This window comes from Oncorhynchus keta, chromosome 3 (assembly GCF_023373465.1).
Source record: "Oncorhynchus keta strain PuntledgeMale-10-30-2019 chromosome 3, Oket_V2, whole genome shotgun sequence".
NCBI lineage: Eukaryota > Metazoa > Chordata > Actinopteri > Salmoniformes > Salmonidae > Oncorhynchus > Oncorhynchus keta.
In genome coordinates, this window is record NC_068423.1 from 22,531,170 (window position 1) to 22,558,077 (window position 26,908).

Consider the following 26,908-nt stretch of genomic DNA (forward strand, 5'->3'; position numbering starts at 1 on the left):
GAGGGAGAGAATGATGAGAAGAGGAGGAGAGGAGGGAGAGAATGATGAGGAGAGGAGGGAGGGAGAGGAGGATGATGGAGAGAAGGAGGAGGAGAGGAGGGAGAGAAGGATGAGGGAGAGTACTAAACAGTACTGGTCTAATGGAGAGTACTAAACAGTACTGGTCTAATGTAGAGTACTAAACAGTACTGGTCTAATGTAGAGTACTAAACAGTACTGGTCTAATGGAGAGTACTAAACAGTACTGGTCTAATGGAGAGTACTAAACAGTACTGGTCTAATGGAGAGTACTAAACAGTACTGGTCTAATGGAGAGTACTAAACAGTACTGGTCTAATGGAGAGTACTAAACAGTACTGGTCTAATGGAGAGTACTAAACAGTACTGGTCTAATGGAGAGTACTAAACAGTACTGGTCTAATGGAGAGTACTAAACAGTACTGGTCTAATGTAGAGTACTAAACAGTACTGGTCTAATGGAGAGTACTAAACAGTACTGGTCTAATGGAGAGTACTAAACAGTACTGGTCTAATGGAGAGTACTAAACAGTACTGGTCTAATGGAGAGTACTAAACAGTACTGGTCTAATGGAGAGTACTAAACAGTACTGGTCTAATGAAGAGTACTAAACAGTACTGGTCTAATGGAGAGTACTAAACAGTACTGGTCTAATGGAGAGTACTAAACAGTACTGGTCTAATGGAGAGTACTAAACAGTACTGGTCTAAGGGAGAGTACTAAACAGTACTGGTCTAATGGAGAGTACTAAACAGTACTGGTCTAATGGAAGTACTAAACAGTACTGGTCTAATGGAGAGTACTAAACAGTAATGGTCTAATGGAGAGTACTAAACAGTACTGGTCTAATGGAGAGTACTAAACAGTACTGGTCTAATGGAGAGTACTAAACAGTACTGGTCTAATGGAGAGTACTAAACAGTACTGGTCTAATGGAGAGTACTAAACAGTACTGGTCTAATGGAGAGTACTAAACAGTACTGGTCTAATGGAGAGTACTAAACAGTACTGGTCTAATGAAGAGTACTAAACAGTACTGGTCTAATGGAGAGTACTAAACAGTACTGGTCTAATGGAGAGTACTAAACAGTACTGGTCTAATGGAGAGTACTAAACAGTACTGGTCTAATGGAGAGTACTAAACAGTACTGGTCTAATGGAGAGTACTAAACAGTAATGGTCTAATGGAGAGTACTAAACAGTACTGGTCTAATGGAGAGTACTAAACAGTACTGGTCTAATGGAGAGTACTAAACAGTACTGATCTAATGTAGAGTACTAAACAGTACTGGTCTAATGGAGAGTACTAAACAGCACTGGTCTAATGGAGAGTACTAAACAGTACTGGTCTAATGGAGAGTACTAAACAGTACTGGTCTAATGGAGAGTACTAAACAGTACTGGTCTAATGGAGAGTACTAAACAGTACTGGTCTAATGTAGAGTACTAAACAGTACTGGTCTAATGGAGAGTACTAAACAGTACTGGTCTAATGTAGAGTACTAAACAGTACTGGTCTAATGGAGAGTACTAAACAGTACTGGTCTAATGGAGAGTACTAAACAGTACTGGTCTAATGGAGAGTACTAAACAGTACTGGTCTAATGGAGAGTACTAAACAGTACTGGTCTAATGGAGAGTACTAACGAATGTTCCACTTGAAACTGGAGGGAAGAACAGAACAAGTGAGGAATGAGAAAGACGGATAGAATGACAGGAACGAGTGGAGATTCCCTCCTTTCATCAGCGTCCCTCGTTCAGCCTGGTTCGCCGCTGGTGCGCTTAGGGAGATTAGAGAGGGAAATTAGACCTATAAATTAGTACCGTACAGCCTACACACACTCACACAAACACACACACAAATACACATATATATATATATATACACACAAACACGCACACACACATATATCAAATCAAATTTATTTATATAGCCCTTCGTACATCAGCTGATATCTCAAAGTGCTGTACAGAAACCCAGCCTAAAACCCCAAACAGCAAGCAATGCAGCTGTAGAAGCACTGTGGCTAGGATAAACTCCCTAGAAAGGCCAAAACCTAGGAAGAAACCTAGGGGGAGCAGCAGCACGGCCAGGTGGACTGGGGACAGCAAGGAGTCATCATGCCAGTTAGTCTTGAGGCATGATCCTAGGGCTCAGGTCCTCCGAGAGAAAGAGAGAAAGAGAGAATTTGAGAGAGCATACTTAAATTCACACAGGACACCGGATAAGACAGGAGAAGTACTCCAGATATAACAAACTGACCCTAATCCCCCGACACATAAACTACTGCAGCATAAATACTGGAGGCTGAGACAGGAGGGGTCAGGAGACACTGTGGCCCCATCCGATGATACACCTGGACAGGGCCAAACAGGAAGAATATATCCCCACCCACTTTGCCAAAGCACAGCCCCCACACCACTGGAGGGATATCTTCAACCGTCAATTTACCATCCTGAGACAAGGCCGAGTATAGCCCACAAAGATCTCCGCCACGGCACAATCCAAGGGGGGGCGCCAACCCAGACAGGAAGATCACGTCAGTGACTCAACCCACTCAAGTGATGCACCCCTCCTAGGGACGGCATGAAAGAGCACCAGTGAGCCAGTGACTCAGCCCCTGTAATAGGGTTAGAGGCAGAGAATCCCAGTGGAAAGAGGGGAACCGGCCAGGCAGAGACAGCAAGGGTGGTTCGTTGCTCCAGAGCCTTTCCGTTCACCTTCACAATCCTGGGCCAGACTACACTCAATCATATGACCCAATGAAGAAATGAGTCTTCAGTAAAGACTTAAAGGTTGAGACAGATTCTGTGTCTCTCACATGGGTAGGCAGACCATTCCATAAAAATGGAGCTCTATAGGAGAAAGCCCTGCCTCCAGCTGTTTGCTTAGAAATTCTAGGGACGATTAGGAGGCCTGCGTCTTGTGACCGTAGCGTACGTGTAGGTATGTACGGCAAGTACATCGTATTTTCTCATGACACCATCATGTTCAGATGATAAGAAATTGACCATCATGGGAGGGAGGGAGGGAGGGAGGGAGTAACGAGGTAAGGAAATAAGGAAGTAAGGGGCTTTATTGGCATGGGAAACATATGTTAACATTGCCAAAGCAAGTGAAATAGTAACAAAAGTGAAATAAACAAATAAAAATGAACAGTAAACACTACACTCACAGAAGTTCCAAAAGAATAAGGACATTTCAAATGCCATATTATGTCTATATACAGTGTTGTAACAATGTGCAAATAGTTGAAGTACAATAGGGAAAATAAATAAACATTAATATGGGTTATATTTACAATGCTGTTTGTTCTTCACTGGTTGCCCTTTTCTCTCTCTCTCTCTCTCTCTCTCTCTCTCTCTCTCTCTCTCTCTCTCTCTCTCTCTCTCTCTCTCTCTCTCTCTCTCTTTATGTCTATCTCTCTCTTTTCATCAGTATATTGGGAATGCATCTGTTTGGCTGTAAGTTTGGATCAGAGAGAGATGGAGACACTCTACCAGATAGGAAGAACTTTGACACTCTGCTCTGGGCCATCGTCACCGTGTTTCAGGTAAGATCTGTCTACCTACCTCCCTCTCTCTCTCCTTCCCTCTCTCCCTCCCTTTCCTCTCTCTCTCCCTCTCTCCTTCCATCTCTCCCGCTTTCACTACAAAATCTGAGTCTGCCAGACATTTCCAAATCTCAAACTTGGCCAAGTACCAAAATTAGTCCATTTGCCAAGCCATCTGTTTTATAGGTCCAACTACACACGAACTGCATGTGAACAATAAACAGCTGCTCTCTATTTGCACTATTCCTCTTAAATCCCTCCCCCCATCCCATACCTTCCTTCCTTCTTCACTCCATCTGTCCCTCCCTTCCTCCCTACCTCCATCCCATACTTTCCTTCCTTCTTTCCTTACTTTTTCCTCCCTCCATCCCTCCCTCCCTCGCTCTCTGTCTTTCTTTCTCTCTCCTCCCTCCCTCTCTCCAGATCCTAACTCAGGAGGACTGGAACAAGGTTCTCTATAATGGTATGGCCTCCACCACTCCTGTGGCCGCTCTCTACTTCATCGCCCTCATGACCTTTGGGAACTACGTCCTCTTCAACCTTCTGGTGGCCATTTTGGTTGAGGGCTTCCAGACTGAGGTGAACTAAGTAAACCAAATAACACACACAGGCACATAACGAGATGGGAACACCTGGGCTGAGGGCTTGGACATTACATCTTCTATTCATCCACCTTGACTCTCACCTCTAAATCTGTTCATCTCTAATTGTGTCACCTATTATTACTCTTCCTCACCTTCTCTCCTCCTCCTCTTCCTCTTTCTGACACGTGCTCTTCATCCGTCTTCACCCTCTCTCCATCTCTCTCTTTTCCCAAATGAAAGGTTGCCATATTTAATGATTTTCCTTACGGTGATGTCATCCGTCATCAGGAAAAGATGCTTCCATCACAATGACATTCTACTTGCTCTCTCATCCTCCTTTTGTTATCCCTCCCTCCCTTCTGCTCTCTCATCCTCCTTTTGTTATCCCTCCCTCCCTTCTCCTCTCTCATCCTCCTTTTGTTATCCCTCCCTCCCTTCTGCTCTCTCATCCTCCTTTTGTTATCCCTCCCTCCCTTCTGCTCTCTCATCCTCCTTTTGGTATCCCTCCCTCCCTTCTGCTCTCTCATCCTCCTTTTGTTACCCCTCCCTCCCTTCTGCTCTCTCATCCTCCTTTTGTTATCCCTCCCTCCCTTCTCCTCTCTCATCCTCCTTTTGTTATCCCTCCCTCCCTTCTGCTCTCTCATCCTCCTTTTGTTATCCCTCCCTCCCTTCTGCTCTCTCATCCTCCTTTTGTTACCCCTCCCTCCCTTCTGCTCTCTCATCCTCCTTTTGTTATCCCTCCCTCCCTTCTCCTCTCTCATCCTCCTTTTGTTATCCCTCCCTCCCTTCTGCTCTCTCATCCTCCTTTTGTTATCCCTCCCTCCCTTCTGCTCTCTCATCCTCCTTTTGTTATCCCTCCCTCCCTTCTGCTCTCTCATCCTCCTTTTGTTATCCCTCCCTCCCTTCTGCTCTCTCATCCTCCTTTTGTTATCCCTCCCTCCCTTCTGCTCTCTCATCCTCCTTTTGTTATCCCTCCCTCCCTTCTGCTCTCTCATCCTCCTTTTGTTATCCCTCCCTCCCTTCTGCTCTCTCATCCTCCTTTTGTTATCCCTCCCTCCCTTCTGCTCTCTCATCCTCCTTTTGTTATCCCTCCCTCCCTTCTGCTCTCTCATCCTCCTTTTTACATTCTTCCTTTTTGTTATTCCTCCCTCCCTTCTGCTCTCTCATCCTCCTTTTAACATTCTTCCTTTTTGTTATCTCTCCCTCCCTTCTGCCCATCAAACAGAAGACAAATCTCTCGCATAGCCGTGATTCCTCTCTGGCAGAGAGAGCGAGAGAGGTTTAGTGAGGGAGGGAAAGAGAGGGAAACATAGGCTGACAGAGAGAGAGAGAGAGAGAGAGAGAGAGAGAGAGACAGACAGACAGACAGAGCAATGGAGAAACACAAAGAGATAGATAAGGAGACAGAGGAGGGATGAATGGGAGATGGGAGATGAATGTATGTCTTTGTTGATAGTCAGAGAGCATAGTTCTCATCCCTACTGTGAGAGTGTGGTGTTTCAGCGCAGCTAGACATAGACTGAAATGGTTGTCTCGGAGGACAAAGTCGAAAAATCTCTTGTTTGGCTTCTGCTTTCTTTTAATTAAACATTCCAATTGAACATTCCATCTCTTGCTCGTTCGTCTGTCTCTATCCCTCTCTCGTTCTGTCTGTCTCTATCCCTCTCTCGTTCTGTCTGTCTCTATCCCTCTCTCGTTCTGTCTGTCTCTATCCCTCTCTCGTTCTGTCTGTCTCTATCCCTCTCTCGTTCTGTCTGTCTCTATCCCTCTCTCGTTCTGTCTGTCTCTATCCCTCTCTCGTTCTGTCTGTCTCTATCCCTCTCTCGTTCTGTCTGTCTCTATCCCTCTCTCGTTCTGTCTGTCTCTATCCCCTCTCGTTCTGTCTGTCTCTATCCCTCTCTGTTCTGTCTGTCTCTATCCCTCTCTCGTTCTGTCTGTCTCTATCCCTCTCTCGTTCTGTCTGTCTCTATCCCTCTCTCGTTCTGTCTGTCTCTATCCCTCTCTCGTTCTGTCTGTCTCTATCCCTCTCTCGTTCTGTCTGTCTCTATCCTGTCTGTCTCTATCCCTCTCTCGTTCTGTCTGTCTCTATCCCTCTCTCGTTCTGTCTGTCTCTATCCCTCTCTATCTGTCTGTCTCTATCCCTCTCTCGTTCTGTCTGTCTCTATCCCTCTCTCGTTCTGTCTGTCTCTATCCCTCTCTCGTTCTGTCTGTCTCTATCCCTCTCTCGTTCTGTCTGTCTCTATCCCTCTCTCGTTCTGTCTGTCTCTATCCCTCTCTCGTTCTGTCTGTCTCTATCCCTCTCTCGTTCTGTCTGTCTCTATCCCTCTCTCGTTCTGTCTGTCTCTATCCCTCTCTCGTTCTGTCTGTCTCTATCCCTCTCTCGTTCTGTCTGTCTCTATCCCTCTCTCGTTCTGTCTGTCTCTATCCCTCTCTCGTTCTGTCTGTCTGTCTCTCTCTTTCTCTCTCTCTGACTTGTGATAGCACCTGTGCTTTGATCTCTTGCGGTCTTAGTTAGAACTGCTGAGAGAAGAGGAGAGGGGAGGAGAAAAGTATAGACAGGATAGAGGAGCAGACATACTCATATTTAAAAGACGGATTGATTGGTCTGCTTTCTACTTATTAGTTGTTACAACAGTCTGCTTTCTAGGTCAGTTATCTGGATGACATGGTGTCCAGAATAACACAGTCATGTCCAACATCTCCTTTATGAGCCCTCAATACCACCTGGCATCATTCAGGTCAGTTAGGAATGAATCGGGTATTATTTAAAGCCAGAGATAAGTGACTGTGTCTATGGAATAAACACAGCTCTTAGCTGAACCATTTATGGATGACACATGGCAGCTGTAAAAGTTACCATTACTTTTTATGTTACGTCTGTAGCAAGTCTTGTTTTTAAGTACCCTTGTAGCGAATGAACCTTTCAAGTATATTGAACAGTAAACTCCAGCACACCGAACATACTGTACCTCTCTGGTCAGACTGAATGGAATGGATTCATCTTAACCCTGACTCCTCAGACCAGCTGTCATAGATAGTCCTCACCTGGCAGACATAGAGAGAGAGACATACAGACAGAGAGAGAGGGACTGGAGAGAGCGAGACAAGGACTAGAGAGAGAGAGAGACATACAGACAGAAACAAAGAGGGAGGGACTGGAGAGAGGGGGAGGGAGAGAGCGAGACAAGGACTAGAGAGTGAGAGAAAGCAAAAGAGAGAGAGAGGCCATGAGCAGATGAGCTCTCACATTTTTCAGCATGTTTTTACATGAAGGTAGGTTTAGAGTTAGATGATTTAGGCTCCAAACCTATAACCTGTTTTTGGACAAAATTACCTGGAAGGATTCCTACTACCAAAGATTCTTATTTCCAAGCACAAAATAATTGTCCACCTCAACAACAGCCCCGCAACCAAGTCCGGAGAGCTGAAAGGGGAGAGAGACGTATCTGCACTCTGGACTGTGGTGAGAGAACATCAACAGGAGAAAGAGCAGGAGATGAACAGAGCCCTAGAGGAGAGGATCAGACTGCTGGAGGAGATGGAGAGTGGGATGGCGTGGGACAGAAAACCACCCATTAGATAGCTGGCCACCCCTGCAGAGGAGTTAGCAGAACAGCCCATCCCAGACCCCGACCATAGCCTCGACATCACACCAGGACATGCAAATGTCCCCCCACACACACACCCACACCCACAGAGGACTAACACAAGCCACATATTGCACTCCTTATGGACTCAAACAGGAAATATATACCATCAAATATTTTTTTCCCAAACACACACTGTCTAAACCCTTGTGCCAAAACACCCAGCGTGCCCTAGACCTTCTGTCTGAGGACCAACTAGGGTCACCCAGCCAGATAATAATACACACAGGCACAAATGACCTGAGAACACAGCAGGCAAGGGTGGCCACAGCACTCAAGGGAGTGATTGAAAAAGCTTCTTCTACTTTCCCCAATTCACAAGTGGTTTCTCCACACATTCTACCATGAAAAGACTTCCAGCCTGCTACTTCCAGCCTGCTCTACAGCGGGTAAACACAAGTATCTCCAGTGACTGTGCCTCAAAACCAAATGTTTACATGGCCGACAACTCCAACCTGGACTTGAACAGCCTTTACGACTAGGTCCACCTATACAAGGCAGCAGTGTCCACCTTCGCCCGGACCCTAAAGGACATCACATTCAACCGCAGCCCCAACGCCTCACACAGGAGCAACAGATCAATAGACACTTTCCCAGACCCCCCAGGACCTACACATGGAGGACCCACGCTGAGAGGACCTACACATGGAGGACCCACGCCGAGAGGACCTACACATGGAGGACCCACGCCGAGAGGACCTACACATAGAGGACCCACGCTGAGAGGACCTACATATGGAGGACCCACGCTGAGAGGACCTACACATAGAGGACCCATGCCGAGAGGAACTACACATAGAGGACCCACGCTGAGAGGACCTACACATAGAGGACCCATGCCGAGAGGAACTACACATAGAGGACCCACGCTGAGAGGACCTACACATAGAGGACCCACGCCGAGAGGACCGACACAAAGAGGACCCACGCCGAGAGGACCGACACAAAGAGGACCCACGCTGAGAGGAACTACACATAGAGGACTCTTTCATAGTTGAAGTGTACCTATGATGAACATTTACAGGCCTCTCTCATCTTTTTAAGTGGGAGAACTTGCACAATTGGTGGTTGACTAAATACTTTTTTGCCCCACTGTATGTAAACTTCTAACTTCAACTGTAAGTCACTCTATTAAATTACTAAAAAACAGGAACATTTTACTTTTGGCTAGAAATTCAAAAGGAACTTATCTCAATAGAGAACAATGTCCTTCTGTGTGCTACCTATATCCCCCACTAGAATCCCCATACTTTAATGAAGACAGCATCTCCATCCTGGAGGGGGAAATCAATTATTTCCAAGGCCAGTGACATGTACTAGTCTGTGGCGACCTAAATGCCAGACCTGGACAGGAACCTGAGACCCTCAGCACACAGTGGGACAAACACCTACCTGGAGGTGACAGAATTCCCTCCCCCATATTGCCCCCTAGGCACAACTACGATAACATAACCAACAGAAACGGGTCACAACTCCTGCAGCTCTGTTGCATGCTGGATATGTACATAGTCAAGGCTTCGAGGGGACTCCTATGGTAGGTACACCTTTAGCACATCTCTTGGCAGGAGTACTGTAGCCTACTCTATCACTGACCTCCTCCCAGAGTCTCTCAGTGTTCACAGTATGGCCACTAACACCCCTATCAGATCTCAGCAAAATCACAGACTACTTGAACAGAGCAATACTCAATCATGAGGCATCAAAGCCAAAGGAACTCAATAATATTAAAAACTTCTTCGGGTTCAAATCCCTTTAACGGGATCGATGCCAAATTCAAACAACAGAAACAAATAATTGTAATCCCTCAAACATACAAGTATTATACACCATTTTAAATATAAACTTCTTGTTAATCCAACCACAGTGTTCGATTTCAAAAAGTCTTTATGGCGAAAGCATACCATGCGATTATGTTAGGTCAGAGCCTAGTCACAAAAAAACATACAGCCATTTCTAGCCAAAGAGAGGAGTCACAAAAAGCAGAAATAGAGATAAAATGAATCACTAACCTTTGATCTTCATCAGATGGCACTCATAGGACTTTATGTTACACAATACATGGATGTTTTGTTCGATAAAGTACATATTTATATCCAAAAAACTCAGTTTACATTGGCGCGTTATGTTCAGTAATGTTTTGCCCCCAAAACATCCGGTGATTTTGCAGAGAGCCACATCAATTTACAGAAATACTCATCATAAAAGTTGATGAAAGATACAAGTGTTATACATAGGATTAAAGATAAGCTTCTCCTTAATGCAACCGATGTGTCAGATTTCAAAAAAGCTTTACGGCGAAAGCACACCCTGCGGTTATCTGAGTACAGCGCTCAGCCACCAAAACAAGCCATACAGATACCCGCCATGTTTTGGAGTCAACAAAAGTCAGAAATAGCATTATAAATATTCACTTACCTTTGATGCACTCCCAGGAAAACCTTTTCCACAATAAATGTTTGTTTTGTTCGATAAAGTCCAAATACCTCCTTTTTGTTTGCGCGTTTAGTTCACTAATCCAAATGCACAAAGCACGGGCACTAAGTCCAGACGAAAAGTAAAAAAGTTCCATTAAAGTTCGTAGAAACATGTGAATCGATGTATATAATCAATCTTTTGGATGTTTTTTATCATAAATCTTCAATAATATTCCAAACGGACAATTCCGTTGTCATTAGAAAGGAAAGGGAACGGAATAAACAACTCATAGCTTTCAGCTGAGCCACTTACTGTGAGTAGTCTTATTCTCTCCCCTTTCACAATAGAAGCCTGAAACAACTTTCTAAAGATGTTTAACATCTAGTGGAAGCAATCACTTGAAAAACTACAAATCTCAGATTTCACACTTCCTGGTGGATTTTTCTCAGGTTTTTGCCTGCCATATGAGTCCTGTTATAGTCACATACATAATTTTAACAGTTTCAGAATCTTCAGAGGGTTTTCTATTCAAATCTACCAATAATATGCATATCCTAGCGTCTGGGCCTGAGTAGCAGGCAATTTACTCTGGGCATGCTTTTCATCCGGACGTGAAAATACTGCCCCCTAGCCCAAAGAGGTTATTAAGAAATGCTATAGAAGGAAGGAAGGTAGTGTGGAAATCTACCATGAAACAATTAGGCAACAAATTCAATCCCTTTTAGACAACTTCCTGGACAAAACATTCCACTGTAATAGTGAAGGTGTAAACTTGGCAGTAGAAAACCTAAACAGTATATTTGACCTCTCAGCTTCCTTGTCAAATCTAAAATGTTCTAACAGAAATCCAAAGAAAATGAACAACAATGACAAATGGTTTGATGAAGAATGCAAAAACCTAAGAAAGAAATTGAGAAACCTGTCTGACCAAAACATAGAGACCCAGAAAACCTGAGCCATCACTATGGTGAATCACTAACACAATACAGAAATACACATATATACACATAAATCAGCTCAATGTAATTGAAGAATCCATAGACTCTAAACACTTCTGGGAAAATTGGAAAACACTAAACAAACAACAACCCAAACAGTTATCTATCCAAAATGACGATGTATGGGTAAACCACTTCTCCAATCTTGTTGGCCATATAACTAAGAACAAACACAAAAGCATATACATGATCAAATACAAATCTTAGAATAAACTATTAAAGTCTACCAGAACCCACTGGACTATTTTAACGAGTGTGCTGAGTGTCGGGAAGCAAGTGAGGGGAGTAAGTGTTTTAATAAATAAAATAAAAAAAACACCAATATTTGGAACCAAGGACTGATCACCCTAATCCACAAAAGTGGAGACAAATTTGAACCCACAAACTATCGTGGGATATGTGTCAACAGCAACCTTGGGACAATCATCTGCATTATCATTAACAGTGGACAAGTTAATTTCCTCAGTGAAAACAATGTACTGAGCAAATGTCAAATTTCCTTTTATCAAATTATTGTACAACAGACCACGTATTCACCCTGCACAGCCTAATTGACAAACAAACAAACTAAAACAAAGGCAAAATCTTCTCAGGATTTGTTGATTTCAAAAAAGCCTGCTATACAAAATGATGAAAAGTGGTGTTGGGGGACAAACATACAACATCATAAAATCTATGTACACAAACAACAAATGTGTGTTTAATATTGACAAAAAAAACACATTGCTTTCCACAGGTCCATGGGGTGAGACAGGGATGAAGCTTAAGCCCCACCCTCTTCAACATATATATATCAATGAATAGGAGAGGGCACTAGAACAGTCTGCAACACCCAGCCTCACTCTACTAGAATCTGAAGTCAAATGTCTACTGTTTGCTGAGGATCTGGTATTTCTGTCCCCAAACAAGGAGGGCCCACAGCAGAAACTAGATCTTCTGCACATATTCTATCAGACCTGGGCCCTGACAGACCTGGGCCCTGACAGACCTGGGCCCTGACAGTAAATCTGAATAAGACCAAAATAATTGTGTTCCAGAAAAGGTCCAATTGCCAGGCCCATGAATACACATTCCATCTAGACACCGTTGCACTAGAGCACGTAAAAATCTATACATACATCGGCCTAAACTTCAGCGCCATAGTTAACCTCGAGGCCCTGAACGATATGAGAGAAGGCAATAAGGGCATTATATGCAATCAAAAGGACGATAAAATTTGACATACCAATTAGGATCTGGCTAAAAATACTTGAATCAGTAATAGAACCCATTGCCTTTTATGGTTGTGGGGTCTGGGTTCCGCTCACCAACCGGGAATTCACAAAATGGGACAAACACCAAATTTCGACTCTGCATGCAGAATTCTGCAAAAATGTCCTTTGTGTACAACGTAAAATACCAAATAATGCAGAGCAGGATTGGTCCGATGCCCGCAAATGATCAAAATCCAGAAAAGAGCCTTTCAATTCTGCAACCACCTAAAAGGACCTGATTCCCAAACCATTACAAAGCCATCACCTACAGAGAGATGAACATGGAAAAGAGTCCGAAGCTGGTCTTGAGGCTCTGTTCACAAACATAAACAGACCCCACAGAGCCCTATGACAGCAACACAATTAGACCCAACCAAATCATGATGAAACAAAAAGATAATTACTTGATACATTGGAAAGAAATAACAAAATCAATTTGCAAACTAGAAAGCCTCTAAACAGAGAGTACACAGTGGCAGAATACCTGACCACTGTGACCAAATTAAGGAAATCTCTGACTATGTTCAGACTCAGTGAGCATTGCCTTGCTGAAGGCAGACATGGCTCTCAAGAGAAGACAGGCTATGTGCACACTGCCCACAAAATGAGGTGGAAACTGAGCTGCACTTCCTAACCTCCTGCCCAATATATTCCCATACTAGAGACCATATCTACTGGGTGAAATACCACAGTGTGCCATCACTGCAGCAAGATGTGTGATCTGTTGCCACAAGAAAAGGGCAACCAGTGAAGAACAAACACCATTGTAAATACAGCCCATATTTAAGTTTATTTTCCCTTTTGTAATTCAACTACTTGCACATCATAACATCATGGTCTTTCATCTTTTGGAGGGTTTGTGTAATATTTACTCTACATTTTGTATTTTTTTATTCACTTTTGTTTATTATCTATTTCACTTGCTTTGGCAATGTTAACATATGTTTACAATGCCAATAAAGCCCTTTGAATGTAATTTAATTGAATTGAGAGGGAGAGGGAGAGGGAGAGGGAGAGGGAGAGGGAGGGGGAGAGGGAGAGGGAGAGACTAGGGAGTGGGAGGGAGAGAGAGGGAGAGGGAGAGACTAGGGAGGGAGAGAGGAGAGGGAGAGGGAGAGGGAGAGACTAGGGAGGGAGGGTGGGAGGGAGGGAGGGAGGGAGGGAGGGAGGGAGGGAGGGAGAGAGAGAGAGAGCGAAAGAGCGAAAGAGAGACAGCGAAAAAAGCGGGACAGATAGAGAGGGTGATCTAGAGAGAGTGTACAGCGATGTCAGCCAGTGATTGCTGAGCTCATAGATTTATAGATAATGTGAGAGGTCTCTGGCCTTTGACAAACCAGTCAGGCAGGATGACTACTAAAGATCTGGCACACATCTAGATTGAGATGTATTATTAGCTCACCAAGATAAACTCCACTTTACCACACACAGAGACAGACAGACAGACACCGTCTCCCCAATCTTGAGCCCTGATATTGAAAATGTTTTTAAGCTAAGTTTGCCTAGACTTCCACTCCTCCTCTCTTCCTCTCCTCTCCTCTCCTCTCTTCTTCTCTCTTCTTCTCCTCTCTTCTTCTCCTCCTCTCTTTCCCTCCTCTCTTCTCCTCTCTTCCCTCCTCTCTTCCTCTCCTCCTCTCTTCCCCTCCTCACTTACCCCCTCCTCTCCTTCTCTTTTCCTCTCCTCTCTTCTTCTCTCTTCTTCTCCTCTCTTCCTCTCATCCTCTCTTCCCCTCCTCTCTTCCTCTCCTCTCTTCCTCTCCTCTCTTCTTCTCTCTTGTTCTCCTCTATTCCTCTCCTCCTCTCTTTCCCTCCCCTCTTCTCCTCTTCCCTCCTCTCTTCCTCTCCTCCTCTCTTCCCCTCCTCACTTACCCCCTCCTCTCCTTCTCTTTTCCTCTCCCCCTCCTCTCCTCTTCTCCTCCTCTGGTTCTTTCCTCCTGTCTTCACAATTAATTTGAAAGCTGTTTGCTCAATTCCTTCACAATTGTTTTCTATAATAATAATAACATTCTTCTCACAGTTTATTTTTAATCGGCCGAACTTTGCAGTGAGTCAGGGTTGCTAGGTAACGACAGGTTGAATGACATGAGTTGGGATGAGAGATGTTTGGTTCTGGGGCCATGCCCTGGTGTATACACACACACACACACACACACACACACACTACACACTACACACACTACACAGTATACTGTACTGTACTGACTGACGCCCAACTTCCCAGCTGTAGACTCTTTTACAGTGTTGCTATGCTGTGTACTCTCCACCTATGACTGATAACTGACTTACGGTATAACTTGTGAAGTTATAACTCATGCTTGAAATGCGTATGATTGGCCCAAAGACATTATGCTATCACATTGAGCTGTGTTGCTGTGTGTTATTGCAACTTGGCTGCATTCTGCTATGATTGGCGGTTGAGCATCTCTTCTGTGTATTCAGCATCTCTTCTGTGTATAATGAAAGGATTTATATTCTGTGCATCTTTAGCATGATACAGAATATATACATGATATATCTGCCTGGTCAACTTAATTATCTTTCTGCTTTCTTTGCTGCTACTCCTCTCTATTCACCCTTCCTTTTTTATTTTCCTTTCTCTCACTTTTACTCATTCTCTCTCTTTATCTCTCTCTTTCTATGTTCCTCTCTCTCACACCTTTTCTCTCTCCCTCGCTTTCTCTCTCCATTTCTCCTTCTCTCTATCCCCCTCTCTCTCTCTCTGTCTTCCCCTCCTTCTCTTCCTGCGGTAAAACATCACACACTTCCACTGTAGGAAGAGCCCACGAGAGAGGACTTGCATGTCCAGTTGAGCCTAGATCAACTGCCTCTAGGCTCAAGGGTATGTACTGCAATGTGCTCCCATCTCTTCACACACTCTTTCTCTCTCCCCCTCTCTCCCCTCTCTCCCCCTCTCTCCCTCTCAGGCTCCCCCTGTCTCTCTACCCTCCACAACCCCGCTGCACGATGCCACGGCTGTTGAGACTAACCAGGTTGACAGTGTGTGTGTGTTCAACGTGTGTGTGTTCAAGGTGTGTGTGTTTAGTTGTTGTGTGTGTTCAACGTGTGTGTTCAACGTGTGTGTGTTCAACGTGTGTGTGTTCAAGGTGTGTGTGTTTAGTTGTTGTGTGTGTTCAACGTGTGTGTGTGTTCAACGTGTGTGTGTTCAACGTGTGTGTGTTCAACATGTGTGTGTGTGTTCAACGTGTGTGTGTGTGTTCAACGTGTGTGTGTTCAACGTGTGTGTGTGTGTTCGACGTGTGTGTGTGTGTGTGTTCAACGTGTGTGTGTTCAACGTGTGTGTGTTCAGTTGTTGTGTGTGTCTTCACTGTCTTAACTGTAGTGTCAGACGGTTGATAAGTAGTTGGTTGTTTTTATGTTGGAAAGCAGATCCTCACAGATGTCTCTCTCTGCAGGTCCATTGGGTTCCTTCCATTAGCGGAGCAAACAAATAAACGCACTAGAAACATGGCCCATAGTAGCCAAACGAAAGCTAAAGCACTACAGTAGAAATGTCTCTAAAGCCTCTCTGTTTATGGACAATATAGAGACAGTCGTTTAGAGCCAACGGAACAGCTTTAGAATAACAGGGATACAGTTAACCCTGGGAGAGGGATTTAAAGGGGAGTCTGCTCTGGGTGGTCTGCTGTGGTTAACGCTGGGAGAGGGATTTAAAGGGGAGTCTGCTCTGTGTGGTCTGCTGTGGTTAACCCTGGGAGAGGGATTTAAAAGGGAGTATGCTCTGTGTGGTCTGCTGTGGTTAACGCTGGGAGAGGGATTTAAAGGGGAGTCTGCTCTGTGTGGTCTGCTGTGGTTAACCCTGGGAGAGGGATTTAAAGGGGAGTCTGCTCTGTGTGGTCTGCTGTGGTTAACCCTGGGAGAGGGATTTAAAGGGGAGTCTGCTCTGTGTGGTCTGCTGTGGTTAACCCTGGGAGAGGGATTTAAAGGAGAGTCTGCTCTGTGTGGTCTGCTGTGGTTAACCCTGGGAGAGGGATTTAAAGGGGAGTCTGCTCTGTGTGGTCTGCTGTGGTTAACCCTGGGAGAGGGATTTAAAGGGGAGTCTGCTCTGTGTGGTCTGCTGTGGTTAACCCTGGGAGAGGGATTTAAAGGGAGTCTGCTCTGTGTGGTCTGCTGTGGTTAACCCTGGGAGAGGGATTTAAAGGGAGTCTGCTCTGTGTGGTCTGCTGTGGTTAACCCTGGGAGAGGGATTTAAAGGGGAGTCTGCTCTGTGTGGTCTGCTGTGGTTAACCCTGGGAGAGGGATTTAAAGGGGAGTCTGCTCTGTGTGGTCTGCTGTGGTTAACCCTGGGAGAGGGATTTAAAGGGGAGTCTGCTCTGTGTGGTCTGCTGTGGTTAACCCTGGGAGAGGGATTTAAAGGGGAGTCTGCTCTGTGTGGTCTGCTGTGGTTAACCCTGGGAGAGGGATTTAAAGGGGAGTCTGCTCTGTGTGGTCTGCTGTGGTTAACCCTGGGAGAGGGATTTAAAGGGGAGTCTGCTCTGTGTGGTCTGCTGTGGTTAACCCTGGGAGAGGGATTTAAAGGGAGTCTGCTCTGTGTGGTCTGCTGTGGTTAACCCTGGGAGAGGGATTTAAAGGGGAGTCTGCTCTGTGTGGTCTGCTGTGGTTAACCCTGGGAGAGGGATTTAAAGGGGAGTCTGCTCTGTGTGGTCTGCTGTGGTTAACCCTGGGAGAGGGATTTAAAGGGGAGTCTGCTCTGTGTGGTCTGCTGTGGTTAACCCTGGGAGAGGGATTTAAAGGGGAGTCTGCTCTGTGTGGTCTGCTGTGGTTAACCCTGGGAGAGGGATTTAAAGGGGAGTCTGCTCTGTGTGGTCTGCTGTGGTTAACCCTGGGAGAGGGATTTAAAGGGGAGTCTGCTCTGTGTGGTCTGCTGTGGTTAACCCTGGGAGAGGGATTTAAAGGGGAGTCTGCTCTGTCTGGTCTGCTGTGGTTAACCCTGGGAGAGGGATTTAAAGGGGAGTCTGCTCTGTGTGGTCTGCTGTGGTTAACCCTGGGAGAGGGATTTAAAGGGGAGTCTGCTCTGTCTGGTCTGCTGTGGTTAACCCTGGGAGAGGGATTTAAAGGGGAGTCTGCTCTGTCTGGTCTGCTGTGGTTAACCCTGGGAGAGGGATTTAAAGGGGAGTCTGCTCTGTCTGGTCTGCTGTGGTTAACCCTGGGAGAGGGATTTAAAGGGGAGTCTGCTCTGTGTGGTCTGCTGTGGTTAACCCTGGGAGAGGGATTTAAAGGAGAGTCTGCTCTGTGTGGTCTGCTGTGGTTAACCCTGGGAGAGGGATTTAAAGGGGAGTCTGCTCTGTGTGGTCTGCTGTGGTTAACCCTGGGAGAGGGATTTAAAGGGGAGTCTGCTCTGTGTGGTCTGCTGTGGTTAACCCTGGGAGAGGGATTTAAAGGGGAGTCTGCTCTGTGTGGTCTGCTGTGGTTAACCCTGGGAGAGGGATTTAAAGGGGAGTCTGCTCTGTGTGGTCTGCTGTGGTTAACCCTGGGAGAGGGATTTAAAGGGGAGTCTGCTCTGTGTGGTCTGCTGTGGTTAACCCTGGGAGAGGGATTTAAAGGGGAGTCTGCTCTGTGTGGTCTGCTGTGGTTAACCCTGGGAGAGGGATTTAAAGGGGAGTCTGCTCTGTGTGGTCTGCTGTGGTTATCCCTGTAGTTATCCCCCCCCTCAGTGTGTGGATGTGCCTGCCCTGTCCTGTGCAGTCCCTGTATTTCTATCTGTTTATGAGTAACGGAGGTGGTTCGGTGAACATGACGATTTGCATAAGCACCCAGCGCTAATGCCTTGGCTTTAGCGCAGTGGGCTAACACAGTCTCAAGTCAGGCGGGCAGCTGATCGAAACCTGGTTGTCACATCTGCGTCTGAGATCCTCGAAGCAGTGGTGCTACACTACTAGAGATCGTTAGAGACGTTGTCAGTGACTCCATCTACATTACTACATACACACTCCCCCATCCAAAGCACATGCACTCATTTCTCCATTCACGCCTTTAGAGTGGCCTGACCCCGGGGGCCCCGGGGCCTTGGCTGGGACCATGTCCGTGACCCCGGGGCCTTGGCTGGGAACATGTCTGTGACCCCGGGGCCTTGGCTGGGACCATGTCCGTGACCCCGGGGCCTTGGCTGGGAACATGTCCGTGACCCCGGGGCCTTGGCTGGGAACATGTCCGTGACCCCGGGGCCAGCCTGACTCCCATATCACCTTTCTGGAGAAGAGGAATGAGGTTGAACCCGTAAGATGACTGTCAGTGTTTGACCATAAAGTGGCCATTTTGAGATACAGGGTAAGGTTCAACCCTAAGCTGCCTATCCATAAGATAAGTAGTCCGCTCAAATAGGGCAGGCAGAGAGCTGAAACTCATTTCAGATTACTGATCACAAATGGGGCTCAGACCTTACCGCCCATCTCTCCTAAACGGTTCAGGAAATTAGGTCTGATAGGTTCACACACACAAGGTGCACGCACACACACACGCAAGGTGCACACACACACGCAAGGAACACACTCACATGCACCTCGAGGTGAATAAAGCCATTTGTTTGATGAGAGAAATTGAGATTTCGATATTTAGGCACTTCTATAAACCCCACCCACTGTGAATATATCAACTACTACTGCATATCACTGCTACAGAAACCACACCCACTGTGAATATATTAATAACTACTGCATATAACTACTATAGAAACCACACCCACTGTGAATATATTAACTACTACTGCATATAACTGCTATAGAAACCACATCCACTGTGAATATATTAATAACTACTGCATATAACTACTATAGAAACCACACCCACTGTGAATATATTAACTACTACTGCATATAACTGCTATAGAAACCACATCCACTGTGAATATATTAACTACTACTGCATATAACTGCTATAGAAACCACACCCACTGTGAATATATTAATAACTACTGCATATAACTGCTATAGAAACCACATCCACTGTGAATATATTAACTACTACTGCATATCACTGCTATAGAAACCACACCCACTGTGAATATATTAACTACTACTGCATATAACTGCTATAGAAACCACACCCACTGTGAATATATTAATAACTACTGCATATAACTACTATAGAAACCACACCCACTGTGAATATATTAACTACTACTGCACATAACTGCTATAGAAACCACACCCACTGTGAATATATTAATAACTACTGCACATAACTGCTATAGAAACCACACCCACTGTGAATATATTAATAACTACTGCATATAACTACTATAGAAACCACACCCACTGTGAATATATTAACTACTACTGCATATAACTGCTATAGAAACCACACCCACTGTGAATATATTAATAACTACTGCATATAACTACTATAGAAACCACACCCACTGTGAATATATTAACTACTACTGCATATAACTGCTATAGAAACCACATCCACTGTGAATATATTAACTACTACTGCATATAACTGCTATAGAAACCACATCCACTGTGAATATATTAACTACTACTGCATATAACTGCTATAGAAACCACATCCACTGTGAATATATTAACTACTACTGCATATAACTGCTATAGAAACCACATCCACTGTGAATATATTAATAACTACTACTGCATATCACTGCTATAGAAACCACACCCACTGTGAATATATTAATAACTACTGCATATACTGCTACAGAAACCACATCCACTGTGAATATATTAATAACTGCATATCAGAAACCACATCCACTGTGAATATATTAACTACTACTGCATATCACTGCTATAGAAACCACACCCACTGTGAATATATTAATAACTACTGCATATCACTGCTATAGAAACCACATCCACTGTGAATATATTAACTACTACTGCATATCACTGCTATAGAAACCACATCCACTGTGAATATATTAATAACTACTGCATATCACTGCTATAGAAACCACATCCACTGTGAATATATTAATAACTACTGCATATAACTGCTATAGAAACCACATCCACTGTGAATATATTAATAACTACTGCATATAACTGCTATAGAAACCACACCCACTGTGAATATATTAACTACTACTGCATATCACTGCTATAGAAACCACACCCACTGTGAATATATTAACAACTACTGCATATAACTGCTATAGAAACCACACCCACTGTGAATATATTAACTACTACTGCATATCACTGCTATAGAAACCACATCCACTGTGAATATATTAACTACTACTGCATATAACTGCTATAGAAACCACACCCACTGTGAATATATTAACTACTACTGCATATCACTGCTATAGAAACCACATCCACTGTGAATATATTAATAACTACTGCATATAACTGCTATAGAAACCACATCCACTGTGAATATATTAACTACTACTGCATATAACTGCTATAGAAACCACACCCACTGTGAATATATTAATAACTACTGCATATCACTGCTATACTGCATATCACTGAAACCACATCCACTGTGAATATATTAACTAACTACTGCATATCACTGCTATAGAAACCACATCCACTGTGAATATATTAATAACTACTGCATATCACTGCTATAGAAACCACATCCACTGTGAATATATTAACTACTACTGCATATCACTGCTATAGAAACCACATCCACTGTGAATATATTAATAACTACTGCATATAACACTGCTATAGAAACCACACCCACTGTGAATATATTAACTACTACTGCATATAACTGCTATAGAAACCACACCCACTGTGAATATATTAACTACTACTGCATATAACTGAAACCACATCCACTACTAGAAACTATAGAAACACCCACTGTGAATATATTAACTACTACTGCATATAACTGCTATAGAAACCACACCCACTGTGAATATATTAACTACTACTGCATATCACTGCTATAGAAACCACACCCACTGTGAATATATTAACTACTACTGCATATCACTGCTATAGAAACCACATCCACTGTGAATATATTAACTACTACTGCATATAACTGCTATAGAAACCACACCCACTGTGAATATATTAACTACTACTGCATATAACTGCTATAGAAACCACATCCACTGTGAATATATTAACTACTACTGCATATCACTGCTATAGAAACCACATCCACTGTGAATATATTAACTACTACTGCATATAACTGCTATAGAAACCACATCCACTGTGAATATATTAACTACTACTGCATATAACTGCTATAGAAACCACATCCACTGTGAATATATTAATAACTACTGCATATCACTGCTACAGAAACCACACCCACTGTGAATATATTAACTACTACTGCATATCACTACTATAGAAACCACATCCACTGTGAATATATTAACTACTACTGCATATAACTGCTATAGAAACCACATCCACTGTGAATATATTAACTACTACTGCATATCACTGCTATAGAAACCACACCCACTGTGAATATATTAATAACTACTGCATATAACTGCTACAGAAACCACACCCACTGTGAATATATTAATAACTACTGCATATAACTGCAGAAACCACACCCAGAAACCACACCCACTGTGAATATATTAACTACTACTGCATATCACTGCTATAGAAACCACATCCACTGTGAATATATGAACTACTACTGCATATAACTGCTATAGAAACCACATCCACTGTGAATATATTAACTACTACTGCATGTCACTGCTATAGAAACCCCATCCACTGTGAATATATTAATAACTACTGCATATCACTGCTATAGAAACCACATCCACTGTGAATATATTAATAACTACTGCATATAACTGCTATAGAAACCATATCCACTGTGAATATATTAATAACTACTGCATATAACTGCTATAGAAACCACACCCACTGTGAATATATTAACTACTACTGCATATAACTGCTATAGAAACCACACCCACTGTGAATATATTAACTACTACTGCATATAACTGCTATAGAAACCACACCCACTGTGAATATATTAACTACTACTGCATATCACTGCTATAGAAACCACATCCACTGTGAATATATTAACTACTACTGCATATAACTGCTATAGAAACCACACCCACTGTGAATATATTAACTACTACTGCATATCACTGCTACAGAAACCACACCCACTGTGAATATATTAATAACTACTGCATATAACTGCTACAGAAACCACACCCACTGTGAATATATTAACTACTACTGCATATCACTGCTATAGAAACCACACCCACTGTGAATATATTAATAACTACTGCATATCACTGCTATAGAAACCACATCCACTGTGAATATATTAACTACTACTGCATATCACTGCTATAGAAACCCCATCCACTGTGAATATATTAATAACTACTGCATATCACTGCTATAGAAACCACATCCACTGTGAATATATTAACTACTACTGCATATCACTGCTATAGAAACCACATCCACTGTGAATATATTAATAACTACTGCATATAACTGCTATAGAAACCACACCCACTGTGAATATATTAACTACTACTGCATATAACTGCTATAGAAACCACACCCACTGTGAATATATTAACTACTACTGCATATAACTGCTATAGAAACCACACCCACTGTGAATATATTAACTACTACTGCATATAACTGCTATAGAAACCACACCCACTGTGAATATATTAACTACTACTGCATATCACTGCTATAGAAACCACACCCACTGTGAATATATTAACTACTACTGCATATCACTGCTATAGAAACCACATCCACTGTGAATATATTAACTACTACTGCATATAACTGCTATAGAAACCACACCCACTGTGAATATATTAACTACTACTGCATATCACTGCTACAGAAACCACACCCACTGTGAATATATTAACTACTACTGCATATCACTGCTATAGAAACCACACCCACTGTGAATATATTAACTACTACTGCATATCACTGCTATAGAAACCACATCCACTGTGAATATATTAACTACTACTGCATATAACTGCTATAGAAACCACACCCACTGTGAATATATTAACTACTACTGCATATCACTGCTATAGAAACCACACCCACTGTGAATATATTAACTACTACTGCATATCACTGCTATAGAAACCACATCCACTGTGAATATATTAATAACTACTGCATATAACTGCTATAGAAACCCCATCCACTGTGAATATATTAATAACTACTGCATATCACTGCTATAGAAACCACATCCACTGTGAATATATTAACTACTACTGCATATCACTGCTATAGAAACCACATCCACTGTGAATATATTAATAACTACTGCATATAACTGCTATAGAAACCACATCCACTGTGAATATATTAATAACTACTGCATATAACTGCTATAGAAACCACATCCACTGTGAATATATTAACTACTACTGCATATCACTGCTATAGAAACCACACCCACTGTGAATATATTAACTACTACTGCATATCACTGCTACAGAAACCACATCCACTGTGAATATATTAACTACTACTGCATATCACTGCTACAGAAACCCCATCCAATGTGAATATATTAATAACTACTGCATATAACTGCTATAGAAACCACACCCACTGTGAATATATTAACTACTACTGCATATAACTGCTATAGAAACCACACCCACTGTGAATATATTAACTACTACTGCATATAACTGCTATAGAAACCACACCCACTGTGAATATATTAACTACTACTGCATATAACTGCTATAGAAACCACACCCACTGTGAATATATTAACTACTACTGCATATCACTGCTATAGAAACCACACCCACTGTGAATATATTAACTACTACTGCATATCACTGCTATAGAAACCACATCCACTGTGAATATATTAACTACTACTGCATATAACTGCTATAGAAACCACACCCAATGTGAATATATTAACTACTACTGCATATCACTGCTACAGAAACCACACCCACTGTGAATATATTAACTACTACTGCATATCACTGCTATAGAAACCACACCCACTGTGAATATATTAACTACTACTGCATATCACTGCTATAGAAACCACACGCACTGTGAATATATTAACTACTACTGCATATCACTGCTATAGAAACCACACCCACTGTGAATATATTAACTACTACTGCATATCACTACTATAGAAACCACACCCACTGTGAATATATTAACTACTACTGCATATCACTGCTATAGACACCACACCCACTGTGAATATATTAACTACTACTGCATATCACTACTATAGAAACCACACCCACTGTGAATATATTAACTACTACTGCATATCACTACTATAGAAACCACACCCACTGTGAATATATTAACTACTACTGCATATCACTGCTATAGAAACCACATCCACTGTGAATATATTAACTACTACTGCATATCACTGCTATAGACTAGATACTGGCCGTAGAGATGGAGAGAGAAAAGGGGAGAGCGAAAACAGAAAGGTGTTCAAGAGAGGAACATGTTTTACTGTAAATGTAGGAAGAACAAGAGAGAGAGAGAGAGAGAGAGGACAAGGAGGGAACAAAACAGGCAACAAACCGTTCTGCCGCTCTGACAAACTCACTGGGTGGATGATTTGTATTAGAAGGTTGTGTGTGTGTTCTCTCCCGTCTGTGCATCAGACTGAAGCTCTGTAGAATGAATGTGTTTACGGGGCTTAGATGGGCATGGGGTTGACTCGTCATGCCCAACCCTGACGGGTAGAACAAGTAGAATAACCCTGATTGGTACTGTAGCTCTGTTTATCTTCTCAGAGTGATCCCCCCTCCCTCTCTGCACCTTTCCATGGCTCTCTGGGTCTATCACAGAAAAGCAGTCTGAAACTGACAATCTGTCCCCTATCATATGATAACTCATATTCCGGTATCTTCTCTAACGGTGCCGGTGCCCTACGTAACAGGAAATATGAGATATTCAATTTGGACGGTCAATTTGGACCTTCAATTTGGAGATGCATTTTGATCCTTACGAAGTTCTGTGAGAGTCTATGTGTCGTTGTCTGTGTGTAGCCTACGTGCTTGGATGTGTGCACATAAGTGTGTGTGTTCATACATGTATAGGTTTTCCTGTGTGCGCTGTGTGTTTCAGTGTGGTCTAAGACAGCATGTTATCTACTGCCCCTGCATGTTAGCTAACACATTGTTTTGACAGAGCTGCCCTCCATCGATGTATCTCCCTCCTTCTCTAGCCTCTGCACTCTTGACCTATTGACCTGTGAACTCTCCAGCCTTCCTGGCTACTGGGAGAAGTTGCTCCCTAGACACAGATCTAGGATCAGCTCATCCTTCCTATACACAAACGATTAGCATTAGGGGATGAAGACAAAACTGACCCAAGATCAGTGTGTCGAGGCAGCTTCATCATTCTCTGTCTGGTTTCCATACTGGCTATTACTGCCTGCTCCCTGACTCGCCTTTTGAGAAAATAACCATATACTGTCTTCTATTTGTGTGTGTGTGTTTGAGTGTGTGTGTGTGTGTGCATATATGCATGTGTTTGCGCATGTGTGTGTGTGTACGTGTGTGTGTGTGTGTGTTTGTTGTGTGTGTGTGTGTTTGTTGTGTGTGTGTGTGTGTGTGTGTGTGTATGTAGGGAGAAGACTCCAAGTCAGTGTCAGAGGCTGATTTATCATCGAGGAGTATGGAGGACATGAACGGCAGTGGAAAGGATGCGTCTGGCTCCCGGGTGAGACACACACACACACACACACACACACACACACACACACACACACACACACATGCGCAAACACATGCATATATGCACACACACACACACACACACACACACACACACACACACACACACACACACACACACACACACACACACACACACACACACACACACACACACACACACACACACACACACACACACATGCGCAAACACATGCATATATGCACACACACACACACACACACACACACACACACACACACAACACACACACACACACACACACACACACACACACACACACACACACACACACACACACACACACACACACACACACGCACACGAAGACAACACACACGCAGACAACACACACGCACACAACACACACACGCACGCACGCACGCACGCGCGCACACACACACACACACACACACACACACACACACACACACACACACACACACACACACACACACACACACACACACACACACACACACACACACACACACACACGCACACGCAGACAACACACACGCACACGCAGACAACACACACGCAGACGCAGACACACGCACACGCAGACACGCACACGCACACGCACACAACACACACGCACACGCACACACACACACACACACGCACGCACGCACGCACACACGCACACGCACATGCACACACACACACACACACACGCACACGCACACGCACACACGCACACACAAATTACATTTATTGCACTTCTACACTGTAAAA

The 26,908-nt window shown here is 43.5% G+C and overlaps 1 pseudogene; it reads left to right on the forward strand.

Annotated features, from left to right (window-relative positions):
- LOC118375223 (voltage-dependent T-type calcium channel subunit alpha-1G-like) overlaps positions 1-26,908 on the forward strand; it is a 346,606-nt pseudogene that overhangs the window by 186,050 nt on the left and 133,648 nt on the right.